General features: G+C 42.2%; 1 protein-coding gene across 1 annotated transcript in view; it reads right to left on the reverse strand.

The window, feature by feature from the left end:
- The window catches only part of EYA4 (EYA transcriptional coactivator and phosphatase 4), a 156,052-nt gene extending 140,081 nt beyond the window's left edge, over positions 1-15,971 (reverse strand). The window contains exon 1 of the mRNA XM_074820719.1: positions 15,821-15,971. The gene's annotated coding sequence lies outside the window, so the exon portion shown is untranslated. The remainder of the gene's footprint in view (positions 1-15,820) is intronic.
- Positions 15,972-18,398: the final 2,427 nt, after the last annotated feature.

Consider the following 18,398-nt stretch of genomic DNA (forward strand, 5'->3'; position numbering starts at 1 on the left):
TGCACTTAGACCAAATCCTTTAGGGTTTAGTTTTATAAATTTGTAAAAGAGGAGAAAAACCATTAGAGAAGTCAGTGACTTAAATAAGACCAACATTACTCCCTAATAAAGATATAAAATTAAAGGATAATAGTAACCTCGTGCTGTTTTATGAGGCAATAATCCAGTTACCAATTCAACCTTGTAGTTTATCCCATCAAGAGAACCAGATTAAAAACAGAGGGAGGGAGGGCACTCGTATCCCTATTATATTGCAAATGTTTCTAACTGGGTTTAACTATTTTTAAAACTGTTGTTAAAAGTCTTAAACTCACAGACAAGCCAGAATGAAGAAAAATGCCTGTTTCTGCTCTTGATCTAGTCCTTGCAGATGTGGCTTTAAAACTGATGAAGTGTTTTATGCTCCCAGATAAAAATTTTACCTTTCTAAGAAATGTCTTAATTAGGAGGATTCCTGACTTTCCTCATCAACAAATGCATTTAAATCTAATTTTTTATTTATTTTTATCTGGGGGAATAAAACACTTCATCAAATTTAAACTGCAACTTCCAGGACTCGACCATGAGGAGAAACATGTGTTTCCTCCCAGAGATACACCCATAAGTTAAAAAAACCCACAAAACTAGTTGAGGATCTGCTGCATACTCCTTTGTAAATAACTGAAAATGTAAGACAAGCAAGGACGTGGTCTCTCCCCTTGCAAAGATTTCTTCAGAAGATTAGTATTGCAACAAATAAACAACTGACTGAAGCAGTTTCATTTTCTATGGGATGTCTAATAAGATCCTGTGCTGCTTTCATAAGCTCAAGAAAGAATGTAAAGCTTGGGGACCCACAGGTAAAAAACAGCCCTAAAGCACTTGAACTTTCCCAAGAGTATTTCAGAGGCTGCTTCAGGCCTTCTAGTCAGGCAGATGGAGAGATAGAGCTCCAAGAAGAATCCATCATCTGGAAGAGGAGTTTGGCCATCAGAAAAAAATTTTCCTCCCTTTCACTTCAACCCAAAAACTTAGGAATAAAGTCCTCCCTGGTCGACTATGAGTTGGTCTTCTTAAATGACATTATAGAGGGGTGCTCCTCAATTTCTCCCACAACATTTTTTTCCACATTATAATCCCCTGGGGCACATTGTCAGGTTCTTTTTATTCTTTTTCATCTGAAAAACATCTATTGAGGTTATATCATGGTGATGGTCTGTCAGTACAGTACAGGAGCTGCAGGATCCCAAAGTTACTATATCAGTTTTTACATTTTGAAATGTGTCAATAAGAAGCCTAGAGAATAAACAGAAAGGATGCTGCTGTGGTTAACACAATTAACTCATCACCACATAGAACAACTAATTTCTATCACGGCCACAGGTTGAGAGTCAAACTGTTAAGTGAGAAGTGGTCACAAATAGAGCAATTTCTCATTTTCTAGTGCTCTACTTCAGAAACCTGTGATAGTAGGTACTTAGTGCTTATAACTGCAACTCAACATATGCAGGACGTGCAGCAGTAAGATGCCAACAAGAGGACAGGCGCCGGGGTCTGAACACCCCCAGCCTCAGGCAAGCTTCTATCTGGTTTACACCTTCGCTACAGAACATTTGAGGAGCTTGAAGCACATCTGAGGCACTTGTGAAAGGTTATGCAAGGCAGGTAATGAGAAAATGAATTGCTCTAGAATCAGTGCAAGGAACTAGTGCATATGCACTGCAATCTCACTAAATTAGATGATTTCATGCTAGTTGTTTCCCATGAAACTCATTTTTCTGAAGGAACAGGAGAGAGGGTACAGGCAGTAACAAACAGGCACCACCTAACATTCAATCCTTTCTTACTTAGGAAAACATTCTTCTAGTTGTCAGCATGCATATCACTTGTAGTCTCACGTGAAAAAGATAAAACACAAGCTAAAAGAAAAGGAAACCAAATGCTGATTTATTAGAAGTTCAAGTTAGTCTGTATCTACAGTCCAAAACTGTATTTTGGACAGTAAAAACATACTGCTGTCTCAGTCCCTAATAGTATTATATTTGCAAAAGAAGAAAGATCCAGATGAGGAATGAGGTTGATGTACTTTATAATGTAGCTTTCTTCAAAACTCAAGTGAAACTATTAGCAGGCAAGTAAAAAAAAAAAAAAAAACCACCATAATAATTTAACACTTTTAAAATAAGCAAAATTATAATCATAGGGCTTTCTAGAAACTGGAGATCACTGTCCATGCTTTGGTAGAAAAAGAAGACATCAGCTTTCAGAAGACATCTGAAAACTCAGCTCTCAACATAATCTCAGAAAAGCTATTGCTTGATACATTTCTAACACATTTTAAAATAAATATATGAAAACATAAATTAGTTCTAACTAATTTTTAGCTTTGTTGGCTTTTGTGTTTTCTCTTATACAAGTGCTGTGTTTTCTTGAAAGACGTGTCAACCTAATAAAAACAATTCTTCTTTAGTGGAAAAAACAGTAAGAAACATTATGTATATCTAACATCAAAGGAGAGCAAATGACTAACAAATTTTAAATACCATAAACATAATGAACAGTAAAAAACCGAAGTCATCCTGACAGTATGACCTAGTCAGGGACATATACTGCTTCCCTGAGGGCAACTGGCAGGTGGAAAGTGTACAGAATTTTAACATTTTTTTTAGTTCTCAAAATTTTTCTTTTCACATTCCTTTTAATCAGAAGGATTCTTGCAGGAAGCAGAAGTGACTTGGGAATCTTGCATGCGTATTTAGGCTTAGCTGAGGTAACTGGTCTTCACCTCCTGATATCAAGGTGAGTGAAATGAGCCTCCTGAAAAACTTGTATTGCTTTGTAGAAACAAATCTTGCTCCACAGTCTAGAGAACTAAGGAAAATACGGAATGCCCATGCTTCCCTTCCTCCTCTTCTAGTACCTTTTTTTTCCCTCAGGCCCTCATCTCTGGAGGGTTAGATATGGCTCTCTTTGAATCAGTTTGCTTTCAGTCCACTTTTAGCTTGTTGAGGATGAGAATTTTACTCTTAGAGAAGTTTTAGAGCTTTCTGGAACCCTTCGTAACACATGCAGAACCCACTTTTCCATCTGTTAGTGACCTCCAAAATGTTAAGCTCCTTCCTTACCCAGAGCCCTTGGCCTGAAGCGGGGAGGACAGCACGCCGCACCATCCCTGGTGCCCAGACTGTTTTAGCTCTGAGCATGTCCTGTGGCCCATGGTGGAGGGAAATCATCTTCCCTGGGATTTGTGTTCCGCTGGGCATCTGCCTATAGCAATCTGCATTTGCAGATGGATTGCTTAAATAGGGAAGGTACGTTAATACTTATTTTGAATTATCAGAATTACTCTAGGAGTTCATATAACTCACACAACTCCATAGGCTTCTGAGCACAGATGAATTTCCTGCCTACTGCAACCAAGCACACTGTCCAGCTACTCAGTTACAGGGAAGGAATACAGGAGGAATTTCCAGGATATGCTGAAAAGCAAACGGACCCAGATGCTTTCTCTGTAAACAAGAGCCCTAGCTCTCACAGCAAATACATGGATGACAGCCTACCAGCCAGATGGAGGGGGCTGCCCAGGGTACGCTCCAGGACCCGCTCAGCAGTCTCATCCCAGCACAGTATCCAGCATGGATGTACATAAGAGCATGCCTATGTCTAAACTGAATATACAGTATACATTCTAATGTGTATAGAAACTATGTTTCTGAAAAGAGTAACTTTCAAGGTGCAATGCCAGACATTATTAGCACAAAAACCAAAATAGGAATTAAAAATAAAATCCGGTATTCTATCACAGGACGCTGATAACCCTGAGACTCAGATTCATGGAAGATTTAGGGTCTTACTCTGATCCCTGCTGGAGATGAGAGAGTGTTTGCTCCTGGTAACACAGCTCAGGTATTTCCACATCCTGAGACAATAGAATTATCCATACTGGGTTATGATGTATGTTAAGAACAGGGAAGAGATCTTCAACATCCATCAAGCATTTACAGTTCTGTGCTCATCTAGTTTCCTTTTACCTTCTCCCTCCCCTGAAAAATGACACATCTGTAACCAGGACATAACTCGTTATTCCCATCTTCCTTTCATGTCAGACATTAAATACAGCAATCAAAACAGACATGATTCATGCCACCAAACTGTAATACACTGAAAACTTCTCAAAATTCAAGTCAAACAATTGGTTTTCATGCCAGTCACTATATATTTGTTACACATAGTCTTGCAAATTCTGCATGGTCTTTTGTGAACACTTGTATAATTGTCAGTTTAGCACAGTTTGCTTCCTTGAACTGAGTTTCCTGAAGGGTAACATTGCTTGTGTGGTATTTGCAGACATTTTATTCAAGAAAAATTAAAATGATATTCCACTCTGCATCGGGTACTTCTAACTTAGAAACAAGTCACACTACCACAAAACCATTTGGTACCACTCAAAAGCAGGCATCAAGACAAAAAAGCAGAGCAACACAGACCATGACGCCTCTGCATCAGTTAGGTATGTAAAACAAGTAAGAAACATAAAGGGTCTATCGCAAAAGTGGAGCATTTACCACTCTTGCAAAACTGGGTACCAATTTTACAGGTAGACAAATATGACTAAAACTGACTCCCCTACTCTTCCTACCACTCCCATCCCCTACCTGTGCAACAAATAAGAAGGATTAGCTTTAAGAATTTCAGAGTACAGAATTATACACTCAGCAAATCCTCCCTTATCCTAACATTGCACAATACGCCGTGAAATTGCTGAGATTGAAACCAGAGCTGCAAATCCACTGATGCTTGGGGGCTTCCCAACTGCGAGACCTCTTCACTCACGCTCAGATAAGGCATGCAGCTACACAGACCTCTTCTGAGTCGTTCCAGATTAATCAAATACAGATTATTCCAGCCAGAAATAAATAAAACAAATGCTAACACTCTTTCTGGCCTGGATTTGTAAACAAATCTAATCTAGAATCCCACTGTGTTCCCCTAAAAATAAAGGGAAATTGATTAGCAAAAATTTAAATGCAGCATTTTCAAACTCATGATTGATCAAACCCACACAATCCTTAACTAAAAGAAAGATGATTCCCAAGCGGAAAAAAAAAAGTAATGCAAAGATGCCACAGTTAGAAGCATACTCTTTTAGAATTTTAATAAAAATTTTAATTTTATTTTCCTACTAGCTGCCCATTTCAATGTTTTGAACAACTAGATTTTGTTAGGGGGAAGGGTTTTGGTTTTTACTACACGGCATATTTTGGTTAATTTTGGAGACATTTTCCTTCTCTTTTTTGTAGAAAATAGCTGAAAACAAACCAAATAAAACATTTCAGTTCTTTATAAACAAGCCACTGAAAACAGAAAGAAAAAGGCTATGCTTGGTTAGCCAGAATATTTAAAGAGACACTGTCAACTTGAAAATATTAATTATTTATTATTTTATCTCCCCAAAAGACATGTCAAATTTACCTTTCACACGTTAAAAAAAAAATCACCTTGTGACACAGAAATAATATAAGGTAACAATAAAGGTTATTTCTAAAACAGAAGCCCTACTTACCATTTTACCATTTAGGAAGACCTGAAAATGAGCATATCCTCCAGGTAAAAGCAAACAGCAGTTTTACAAGGCTGGATAAATTAACCCAAAGAATCCAATCACATGTTAAAATGAAAGCTGTGACAGCATAGTATCTATCCAGCCTATTTGTTTTTTGAAGAGTGTATTCAGCAGTATGAATACGCAATAATAGTTACTGAAGAAGTTCAAATACTTGTTAAAATTCCTAGAAACACCCTGATGAAGGAGGAAGCTCGCAGCTTGCCCTTCCTTTCCATCTGTCAGCTTCAATGCCCACTTTGCCGGCAACTGCCATTCCTGTTACTGCAAGTGTTTCACATACGGTTCTTCAATGGAACATTTTGAAATGCCAGAAAGAAATATAAAAGTAAAGCCACTGAAAATAAACATGGGTACTTGGGTTCTGGTTTGGTAGGAGAAACGCAACCTCTTTCTTAATTCAAGTTGATAGTAACCCCTAAATATTGCATTTGAGAAAATGTTCCATTCTCAAGGAATTACTTAACGACAGGAAACAAAAAATGGGAATGCAAAACTGTCCCAGAATAAGGAACTCCTGCTGGTGCCAGCACACAGCTCAGATGGTGTCTGACAGAATGGAAGACAATTATTACTCATCAAACCTAACACTCCTGCAACATGGCCATCAACCTAAACTGAGACCGTCAAAACACAACAAATGAAAAGTAGCAAAATTCCTATGTGCCACCTTTGCCCAGCACAAAGAAAATGCTAAAACCCGTATTAGAAGTGTTGTGTAGCCTTCATTTTTTATGCTGCTGATCCTCACAAAAGCTGTCTGCACTCATTTTGGTTCCTGGCCCACCAACAGTCCCCACATGCAACTGGAATGCCGTGAAGTCCACAGAGCAGCTTGCCATCCCACAGCCGAGTCTCTCTTACTAAGAGCCAACACTAAGAGTGCAACACAAAGTAATTGTGAAAAACAGGTATTCCCAGATTTTAATGATAACAGCCGCTTTGACAATGGACCCTTTACCAGATTTCCCTTCCCCCATTTAGATATTTATTAGCTGTGATCAAACTATGTTACATTCTCCTTTGGTAAACTAAAACCTGCTTATCCCCTGGAAGACATGTTTTCCAGTTGTTTAATTACTCCTCTGGTCTTATATATGAAACTTCTCCAATTTTTCCAGCTTCCTTTCGAAAGCAAAAAGAGGGCCCAGCTTTCCAGTAGTAGCTGCACCCATACTATCTACACAGGTAATGTAACCTCTTTTACTCTGCCTAGTACTTTGTTTAAAATGCTACTCCTTTTTTTGGCTATGATACCATCCTGATCATTTGCTATGGCCTCCAGTTGTTTTTTTAAATAAACCACTGGCTTGTAGTGAAGCACATACTGTTTGCTTGCTCTCAGTTTGCTGAACGAGCCAGACTACTCTTAGCAATCTGCTTTCTTCATTATTTACTCTTCCCTCAGTCTTTGCCGTAGCAGTACTGTAGGCATTACAGTCTGACGACAGAAGTACAAGGAAGTTTGTAAGAAGATCTCTTTTATTAGGTCAGCAATTGACCTAATCAAAGGTATTACTTCTTGTAGAACTTACTAATGTTTCTGTCACAGGTAAAATAATAAATAGTTTTTAATTTGAAGACTAGACCCTGAAAAACTCTTTGTAATAGTGTCCTCTTTAAAGACTCATTAACGAGTACTTTTGCAATCTATGCTTTAGTTTGCTCTTGAATCCATTTCATTTGTGCCAAGTTCATTTTGTATCCTTTAAATTTATTAATCAAAAAGTCACGTCAACTCAAAACCCGTACAGAACTTTATTACATCACTACTCTTATCTCTTGAAATCAAACTTGTACTCACATCAAAAACAGTATCACTAGTTTGGCATGCTTGATTTTCATAAACCCGTGATGTGGTATGCCATGCGTATTTCAGTGTTATATGGGAACAACATACAAAAGGCATTTGGAATGTGATAGCACGTAAGTTAATACTTTGTGACAGTGGAGACTAATAAAAAATAGTTGCCATAAATTAAGCACTTGTCCACAGTGACAGCTAAGCAATGGCCACTTTTGAAAAATTATTCCGCTTCTTTCCCCAGGAATAGTGGTACAAGAATGCAGCCCATCATGAGTGCTGCAGCCCTCGGCAATGACATTCTTCTCATGCAGTTATGCCCTGGCTGTCCCCCGTGGGCCCAGATTCTGGACAGTGCTGCATGGACCTGGGAAAGTTCTATCATCTGGTATCATATCTGGACTCCTTACTTCCTTTGAAACCATCACAGCTGTCCCCTCCAGAGGTACCGTAACTTTCCCTATTGTTTTAACCTGCACATATATCTGCAAATTATTTTAATTATTTTAGTTTAAAAAGTTATTTTAGTTAAAAAACCCCACATCAACAAAACCTTTTGGTCAAAGATCAAGGGATCATTTTTGTAGACAATGTTTTCATTCTGAAAAATTCCACCTATCCCGCAGACTTGACCCTGCACTTCAGTTAATAGAGGTGGCAGATTAGGTAACGGAGACTGTGGTTCTGCAGCTATTTCTGCAGCGCTGGTGCCAGGCTCGGCAGCGCGGGTGCTGCCACTCATTCCAACCTTTGCCTCATGCCAGCACAGCTGTTTGTGAACCACAGCAAGGAACAGATCCAGCTTAAACGAGTGGCCGGCAGAGGAGGGGTAAAGGGCTGCTTAAGAAGCACTGCCACCAAATGTGAAACCATAGCTTTGCTCTCTTCCGTCCTCTGCCACAGAAAGCAGACGGATGCAGGAACTCCAGATTCGGTTGGTCACACACAGCAACGAGTCACACACAGATTACTACTATTACTGCTTATACGAACCAATATCCCTAGCAAACTATGTAAAAACAAAGCAAAATGATAGCCCTTTTCCTACAGACCTTACAGTCGAACTGCTGTAGGCTTAGTCCTGATCTGACAGCATCTCTCGAGATGCAGTCCTGATCTTGGACTTCCTTCAATGCGGAGCTAAGGAAGACCCCAAAAATCTGGGTAGTTTCACAACTATCAACAGGTATCTCCTTCAATTTGATTTGTCTTAAGCCAAAAATCTGACTACTCAGCTAGCCCTTGGAGAAATTAGACTACAGTTTAGTCAGAAAGTTGGAAAACAAGCTGAATCATAGTTAAATAGCTACCAGAAATGACTAGGAAACACATGAGCTGGCCATTTTAGCTGAAAGACCTCTTATTGCAGGTGACTCCCAGCCATACTGCTGCACAGTGAGCTCAGCACTCAGACAGTGCTTTGAACAGAAAAATTGCTTCTCTGAAGGAGCAATCAACTGAACGAAATTAATACGAACATTACACCAGCTCCTTCTATCACACCAGATTAGAATAAACATAAAAATAGGTGGCCGAGTGGAAAAGTACTTTAATCTTTCCACTTGGGAAACCTACCACAGTTCCAAATCTTGCCTTGGGGCAACCTGGAAATTTTATTTGGGAGACCCTTTCCCAGAATATAATTATTCCATTTGTAAAACCTCTACACCATTTGGCCCTATTAGTTTCCAGCTCCCTAGTTCTCCGCATTAAGAAGACCAGAACAGGAACGTTAGGTTGAATTTGAGTTGCATTGCTAGAACTTGGCAGAGGAAATGTGCATAATCTGCCTGAGCTGTGCCTGGTTTTGTGAAACCATGTCTACACTGGGACACTCGGGAGAGCTGCAAGAAAGACCTCACATATAGTGTGATGTCACAATGCATAAACCAGAGTGTACAGAGGCTGGTTTAGCTGCTCTCACTTGGGACTAAGTGAACTTAATTTTCTGTGATTCTCTGAGAATATACTACAGTAAATAAAAAGGAATATCCAGGTGGGATTTAACATGGTAAATGGACTTCACACCTTTCATCGAATAGGCTTGGCATTCACAAAATGTCCCTGAGTAAACACAACCTGACCATTCACTTCTATGAGCAACAAAGTTGCCTGAAAGGAATTAAAAGAATACAGTCAGTTAACAATATTTCTAACTGCATCATTTTCAGGAATAGAATTACCCTAAAAGACATCTCTGTCGTCATTTATAAAATGCTGTAAAAAATAAAAATATGTATTCTAACATAGGAGTATGAAAATGTCTTAAAATGGAAGAAAACATGAATATATGATTTGGACATTTATACTTAACACTGCTTTATTTTTTCTAAGTATTGCAGGATCACTCACTACTCTGTGCCTGTGATCTCACACATACAAAGTATACTACAATACACCTCCCCCAAAAAACAGACTGCACTAAGAATAGAGGACTAGATACTCATCTGGCATAATGTGAGACCACTCCAGTAATTTCGACATTCCTACTCCAATTTGCAACAGCTAAGGATCTGGCACAAAACATCAAGTTAAGTTTCCAATTACCTCATGCACCAGCATTGATTTCAATAGTTATATACACATAGTCATAGAGGAGAATTATTTGAAAAGCTGCAAAGTCAGCTCTGTATTTCTTTTAATTTGTGGTCTAAATCACACCCTTTATGGTATTTTAATGGAGGTTTTTGTGGTTTAATTATATATGTGTCAAGAGCAGAATAGTTACTTGCTGCATCTACCCAATTAAAAAAAAAGGCAGCTGTAATTCTTTACACTCCTGACAATGTAAACTTATACTGGGTCATGTCACAATAGTAATAAATTTTAATGTTGTCAAAATATCTAGTGCATATTAACTTAAATACATAAGTAAAAAGTCCTCACGTATATGAAAATTAGTCTTCTGTATGTGAATATTTTGCAGGTTGCCTTGGGAGGTCTTTTTGCAATTTGCTGCTCCAAATTAGTCAAATTGTATAGTCTAGACACAATAGGAGGCAACTCGGGTGTAAAGACACAGTATTCAGTCAGCCCAGACAGACTGAGTTCTTCAGAGACAGCACTTAAATTACATCCAATTAAACAGCCCTACGCAGTCCTGCAACATTATTTGCCACACTCTACTTCTATGGACAGCTGCTTAATGAAAAGTCACCATAATTTTATTTATTTTTTTAATTCTAGGAAAAGGACACATACCTCCAAAAGAATTTAGGCACAGAAAACCTCCAAAATCCTTCTTTCAAATCCATGATAATTGCAGTCTAAATCAAAGTTTAGTGTCTAGTACCTGAGCCTAATAGCTTAAGATCAAATATATACTAGTCTCACTGGTATCTGGTCCTCCAAAAGTTCTGAAGATAATCACTCCTCATTATAATCTTCCCTTATCATGAAGAAATTTTAAATAAATTGAAAATACAATGCTTAAACTTTAGTATTCCTTCAGTCATTAGCATTTGACATTTTGCTCAAAAGTCTGACAACTAGCCTATATACAGCCCTGTGAGTGAGACTGCCCAGTGATGCACTTTGATATAGGATAATCAATCATCAAAGTAATTTTACTGTTTAACATTAAAGCAAAAGGTGGGCCAGCATTTCACAGGCTTAGAGACAAAAAGAAGAATCTGCTTAAAAACAGTTTTCACCAAGGTCCAGTATTACAGGCATCCCAAAAGGAATCCTTCTGGCAGCATTACAACCTACAATGTGGACTAAAAATGTAAGTTTTATTACCTTTTCAAATAAATTCTATTCTTTACTTGACAGATAAACACTCTTCATATCTGAGCTTTCGCACTGCAAAGTGCATCCAAGTTCCTTTAAGCACGTCTGATTTAATGACAGATTTAATAATACTGCAACACAGAAGTATGGAGTGGCCAAAAAAATTATTTCATAACAATCTGATTTCTGTACAGCAATATCTAAAATGTCACCTAATATATATAAGTAAAGCAGAAAGTTTTTAATGTATATTGTAAAGCCTGGGGCTTCGATAGGTAGAACAGTTGACTTTAAAAGACCAAAAAGATAATTTATTTCTAATAAACCTCTTTAATTAATTTTAAAAAGAGTAGCAGTTTATGCCTTCAGTAGAACCATGCCCTGAAATCTCAGGGGTGATTAAAGGGCCATGCCAAAGCTGAAAGGTTTCAAATATCAAACTATACTATTATGTCAGGGCCGGCAAGATCAATTAGCACTTTTCAATGACAGAAAAGGTTAAGTTGGACACACATTTACACAATATTTAAATCCAAAATAGAAAAATAGCACATAATAAGTTAATACCACATATTAAAAGTTTGCTTATAAACCTCTCAATCAATGACCAAATATCAAAAATCTTTTTCCACTTGCACAACATAAATACTGCTTTTCTAGCGCAAAATGGCAAGAAGATTATAGATATGTTAGGTAGTAGAAATAACATTGGATTCTCAAGTGCAAAGTAAAGACCAAAGACCTCTGCGTGTTTCTGCTACCAGACTCGGTTTATTGCTGAACTTTCAAAAAGCTTCAAAAATACTTGATCAACTTGACAGAAGTCTGTTAGTCTGATGCCCCTGTGTTTGCATCCTTCTTGCAAACCCTGACAATACTAAAAATGAATGATAACAAGCAAATAAACCTATTCCCATGTTCAACTAAAAGACATATAGAAAACTACCATAAAACAAAAAAACACAAATTAAAACCACTAATCTGTAAATTAATTCATCTTAAATGTGGAAGAAGCAACTGTACACCTTCTGCAATTAAAAGCCATCCAGAAACATACACACCGGGAAGCAAGGGGACTTACGTTTCAGTTCTTAGTATCAGAAGAATACTCCCTGGAAGTACAGGTATGTTAGAAGTTAATTCGATACCTGTTAATACAAGTGTTGCTGCAGTAAACATAGCATGAACAAAGTACCAGGTTATGATATCAAATAAAGTCAGTATAAAATCACAATAAAATGCCGGAGATGAAGAAAACCTAAGGAAAAAGCACACTGTGTTGAAATCAGCGATTTAGGTTGTAACAGCATTATTTTGAGTATAAGCAAAGCAAGATTACTTTTGTTCAATGATATATTTCAGAACGTCCTTTTTTTTAAAGCCCACTTCTCTATTTATTTCTTCAAGGAGTGATTTGAAATATTTACTACCAGACAGTACCTAATTTTAGGTTTTAAGTGCTTTAACAGCTCTATGAAATATGATCAGCAGCTGCAATATAGAAGTATGCTGAATAAACTCTCCTTATAAAAAGGGAGACCTGTTTTACCCTGAGTTCATAAAGTCCCTACTTTCAAGAAAGAAAAAGATAACACAGAAAAAAATGAGTAGTCGTGTCCCAGAGAGTTTGACAGAAATTCCAGGAATTTCTTTCGTCTTTCTGAATTAACTTTCATATTTAATAGAGGGAAAACTAGTTTAAATTTTAACAGTGGGAGATTGCATTGAATGTCGTGCAATACCACCAGGTCATCAAGGAAACAGACAGGTAGCTTTCCCACACCAAACGCCAGTGTTTAACACTGATTAATTCTAGGACTGCAAGGTAAAAGTTGCATAAAGTTTAAAGAGTAGCTCTCAAAGCTTGCATCAGAGGCTAAAAATATGCAACAGGATACTATCTATAGCTGTATTTCTAGTTGCCTTGTTTGAAACATTTTAACTGGGAACTGCAATTAACTGGGAACCCAGAGGGTTTCTGCTCATTAAATTCCTTTTTTAGAATTTATCTATCCCATTGGTGTTACCCACACAGCAGAATAAATTTCTATTGCAAAGTGTTGTGAAGCCATTAACAAATACAAATCCAGCAAGAGTAACCTTCAACTAAATTTATTAGCAGTACAAGCATATACACAGAACAATTTATAACTGCATATGAGTTATCTGAACAAAGATACATAAAAGATTAGTCAACATACTCCTCTCCCATTTTTATTAAATTTGATTGAAGAACATCTGGTAACATAAATATCAGAATTTTCTAAAGAAAGCAAGAAGAGCTGTTTCAGACGTAGCCCAGCTAATGCTAGATGTCAAACATACAGGAAGAATCATAGAGAAGAGAGAGAAATGTCAATCTGTATTTCCACTTCACCCACAATATGATACATATCGTAAGTTTGCAAACATTTGTTGTTCGGCAGCATTTTCAGAAATAAGAAGAGAAAAAGAGAAACCCCCAGAAATTTTACGAAACCGCTCTTTTGAGTGTTAAGGAAATGAAACGATGATATGACCTGAGCTTTAATGCAAGTACGCTCTTCAAATAACAAATAAACACTGAGGTCAGACCAAAAGAAAAATATTTACCACGCAGAAATGATGCTTGCTTTGTATACTTTACTCTAAACTGTCGATTAGTTTATCTTAGATACACTTTCTAGTCTCAGCAAGTGAAACACGTAAGACAAAACCGACAAAACTGAAAATACTGGTTTCTTACTGTTCTAGCATGACTTCATGCTTAAACTCGGATCGGCCAAGGCGCTCCCTTGTCTGGTACGGCGTGCCTCCCAGGATTTTTGTAAATACCAGCTATTTCACATCGCCACTCGCGAGATAAACGCACACCTCCGCGTGCTCCGCTTTAAATCCTGCCCGCGGGATAACGGGGAGGCAGCGCCGTACCGACTTGGCGCTCAGCGGCGGTTTCATAAATGTAAATGAAACTTTAGATGCCAATTACTGATTGGCAGCGGCGCTGCCGTGGGCTCCCGCTCTCGCTGCTCGGTGGCAAGAGCCGCGGGGCCGCTCCCCCGCGGGTGGGTGCCGGGCGGCGGCCCCGGGGCACCCCCCGCCGCCCGGGCAGGGCGCGGAGCCCCCGCGGCGCGGGGACAACCGCCGCCGGAGCCGTGTGAAACCCAGCCGGCGGTTTTCCGCGGGTATCTGATTTTGGAAGTGTCTGTAATGACAGCCGGAGAGGCAAATTAATGGCCAACAGCCCACTGGGTTTGAACACGGAGAATCCTGTTACCTCCTCGCGGATCAAGTACGCGCGCACACACACACACAGACACACACAGACACACACACACACACGCACACAGACAGACACACACAGAGGCTTCCCCACGTGGAAACGCTTTCAAACCAAAACACAAGACCCCGCACCGCCGCCGGCGGGAAGGGCGGCGGGACCACCGCGCCGGGGCTCTCCTGGGCCGCCGTGCTCCGGCGCAGCGGGGACCCGCGCCGGGGGCAGGGGGCGAGCTGGGACAACCCGAAAACGCGCCGTTTGGTCTTTAAACCGCAAGAAAACCAAGCCAGGGCGGGGGAGGGCAGGAGGGATCCCTCAGGGAGAGGAAACGGCGAGGAACAAAAAACAACGGGCAGCTCTGCCCTCACTCCCCTCCGATCGCGGGAAAAGCGGCTGCCGGAGCCCCAGCAGCGGCCGCCGGGCGGGGGGCAGCCCGCACACACACACCCCCCCCCCCCCAGCCACCAGCCGCACGGGGCAGGCGGGCCCGGGAGACCCCCGAGCGCTGCCGGCGGCTGGGGCAAGAGCCGGGGCCCGTGGGCGGCCGGCGGAACCGACCTCCTCTGCCGCCGCCGCCTGTGCCTGCGGGTCCCGGCCGAGCCGCCTCACCCCCCGCGCTGCCCAGACCCGAGCCTCGCTGGCGGGAACGGGCGCTTGGGGAAGGGGCTCGCTACCCTCCCTGCGTGTTTTCACGCCGCTCTGGGCGGAGGGGCTTCCCCCCGCCGCCGCCAAAAAACTTGTTTCCTCCCAGCCTCCGGTCGTGCCGCCGCCGGCCCCGGCCCCGGCCCTCCCAGGCGCGGCGGGGCGGCAGGGACGACCCGGCGGCCGGCAGAGCCCTCCCGCCCGACCGGCCCTCCCGCCTCGCCCGGGCGGGCCCGCATCCCCCCCGGCCGCTGGCGGGGCGCAGCCCGGGCCCCCCGTTTCCGCTGCTACGGGGGTGGGCGGGAGGCGCAAGCGGGGAACAATGCGATGGCAGCCGGCACGGCTTGCGCCCGTCTCGGGGCTTACCCCAGCAGCCGCGGTCATAGCCAGGGGTGAGGGCAGAACGGCCCGGGCAGTCACCTGAAGAGAGGCGGAGAGTCCGGCTGGACGGGCAAAAAGTCACCCCGTCCGCACCGGAGACCAGGTTTTTTGCAACTAAACTCGCGTGGGACCGGGGGCGAACGCCCGGCTCTGCCCCGCGATGGACGGCTCCGCTACTCCTTCTCATCACGTTTGTTTTACAGCAACTTTTTTTTTTTTTTTTTTTTTTTGGTCATCCGACCAACATGAAAACAATGCTAAATAAACCCTAAACGCAAGCACACGCACACACCCACCTCCACGGACACATGCACATGCGACAGGGAGCCGGTTTCCCCCACCTCTGAGCAGAAGGGGTGGGAGGGAGCCTCGGGGACTGGGAAGTCAGAGAGACACTCACCTTCTCGCTGTCGGGATATGCCGCTACTTTTATTTGAGGGCTGCTCCTTATTTATTTATTCTCGTCCTTTCTCCGAGCCGAGGTTCCCCTTTTGCACCGTTCCTCTGGCAAAAACAGGACATCCCCTCTGCAAGTCCCCCCCCTTTCTCCACACACAAATAAAGCGCAACTCGGAGCAAAACGGGAGGGGAGACTCGGGGATGGGGGGCGGGGGGGGGGGGGGGGGGGATGGGGGGGGGTAGCTGGAGGAGGAGGAGGCTGGTACGGGAGAAGCCAAACACTCCTTGCAGTTCAGCGAGTGCAACTAGTTACCTCCTCACGCACAGGCACGTAGAAAGTTTCCCTGGCATGGGACGGGACTTTGCTAAGAAAAGGTCCCCAAAAGGTCGCCCCGGGAGCGGGGAGGTAAGGGCCGAGGAGCGCGGCCCCGGGGCGACGTTTTGCACTTGTGCCGGGAGGGGCGGCCCCGGCTGCGCCCTGTGCCGGCCCCTGCTCGGCGCCGGAGCCCCCGCTGCCCCCAGAGCCGCCGCTCCCCGCTGCCCTCCGCCCTCACGCACCCCCCACGCACCCCTGCCCGCCGCCCGCCCGTCCCGCTGTCCCCGGCCTCGCAGCCCGAGGCCTGGACCCTTCCCCTTCGCTACTCCCTGGCAGCTACAGGGAGCACTGGTGGGCGCAGAGGAGAGGGGGGCCCCGGACGGCACGGGTGGCAAATCAGCCGGCGGCCGACCAGCGCTCATCCACTCGAGTACAGGCACCAACGTTCACACTTCACTTTTTCCCTTTTGTTTCTTCTACAATAAACCCCCACCGTAAAGTAATCCTGACTTGCTGGAAAGGTTGGGAATATATGAATGATCAAGTATGATCAAGCGCTACATGACAGGACCTATCGTGGTGCCCTTTTATAGGGTGCGTTTGTCTCCTTCCTCTCGAGCAGGTCAGTGTGGATGGAGGCAGAGTCCTTTCTGCTTTGAAACTGAACGCTCTTTTTCTGCTGGAAATTCAGCAGCTGTGTTTGGTCCTCTTTTCTATCTAGTGTGGGGAAGTGGAAGAAAATCCTTAATTGCTTAGTCATATTTCATACTCTTATCCTTTACCTTGTATTATCTCCTATTATCTCACTGAGTGTATTGGGTGGCTCTTGTTCAACCAGCTGCATCACCCTCTTTCTATCAAGTTAACTTCACTCTCCAAAGAGTGTAAGTCAAAAATTCAAAAGAAGAAGCAAAAGTTAGGCCCTATAGCTGGAGAGCGTTGTGGGAGAAAAGGCTTGGTTTTCAGAAGTACTGAATGTCAGAAGATTTTGAGGTCAGCAAGTCACGTGAAATGAAGGAAAAAAAGTACAGATCTGTGAAGATTCTTTCCTACCTGCCTTCTATTTGCTTACTTTGCATCTGGTGATACTGTTTAAAACGTAATTTTACTCAAGCTGTCTGCCTTTGAATTTCATAATTTGCATTCAGTGAATCGTACTAACATGGTCATCTTTCTCCTAAATCATTTCAGACTTAAGATGACTAAATCCTCATGAAAACAAGTCTATAAAAACCCTGCATTTGCTGTCTTGGGAGAGTCGCCACTCAGAAAGAGAACAGACTTGGAAAACTCTTTTGACCTACACAAATACAGCTAGAAAAACATTTAAACTAAAACAGCCCCCAAAAGCCAGCCTTCAAATTGACATAGTGTAGGACAAGCCAGAAATATGAAGTGAATTTTGAAACTGAGAATTTAGAGAGTAACTGGCAGGGGGGAAAACTCAGGTTTGCAGGAATAATTGCGATTGACAACCCTGCTGCAGAGTAACAGTCCTGACTAACGCCAGCCCCCATCTTGCTAACAGGCTCCTTCTGTAGGCAAACGTGCTAACAACCCCTTCCTTTCGAGAGGACTTTCGTGAATGGCAGTGGTCTAACCTGAGGTACTTGAACACGATAATGAAGGTTCTCTGAACTCTGGTTTCCTTCCACTTTACTTCAATGAAGCAAATTCCTATTATGGGGAACACTCCCCTAGTAACATGGGTTGTTTTAATAGACATCACTTTAAAGCGAGGTTTTAACCATCTGTTGCACCCTCTCTTAAAATGTAAGATACAGATGACTTGAAAAGATTATGTATGATCTTTGTTCGATGTAACATGTTTCCGACTGAGGAGGGATGGGAGAATCATACTGCCGTTACATGGCACAGACCCAAGGCCAAGTCTTCCATTAAGGGGCCTGGCCTTGCTGTCATTGAACCATGTTGCTATTTTGCTATAGATTTCAGTGAGAGTGGACTGGGTCATGGACAAAACTAATGAACATTTGGCCTGAGTCACGTGTACCAAAAGAAGTCCTACAGAAACCAATCTCATAACCAAACACTAATTTTTCACAGTGATTTATTGTAAATATGACTTTCACAGGTAGGAATTAAATTGAATTAAATGATGATTTTGGTTAAATTGGTGTCTTTGGGCTGAAGTAAATTCCAGTGAGCTCAGTGGAAGTGATTTCAGAAGACAGCAAATACAAAATCTAGTACAATATATTGAGTCATATAAATGACTCTGTGTGACCATATAGAGCCCTGC

The sequence above is a fragment of the Strix aluco genome, chromosome 3 (assembly GCF_031877795.1).
Source record: "Strix aluco isolate bStrAlu1 chromosome 3, bStrAlu1.hap1, whole genome shotgun sequence".
Taxonomy (NCBI): Eukaryota; Metazoa; Chordata; class Aves; order Strigiformes; family Strigidae; genus Strix; species Strix aluco.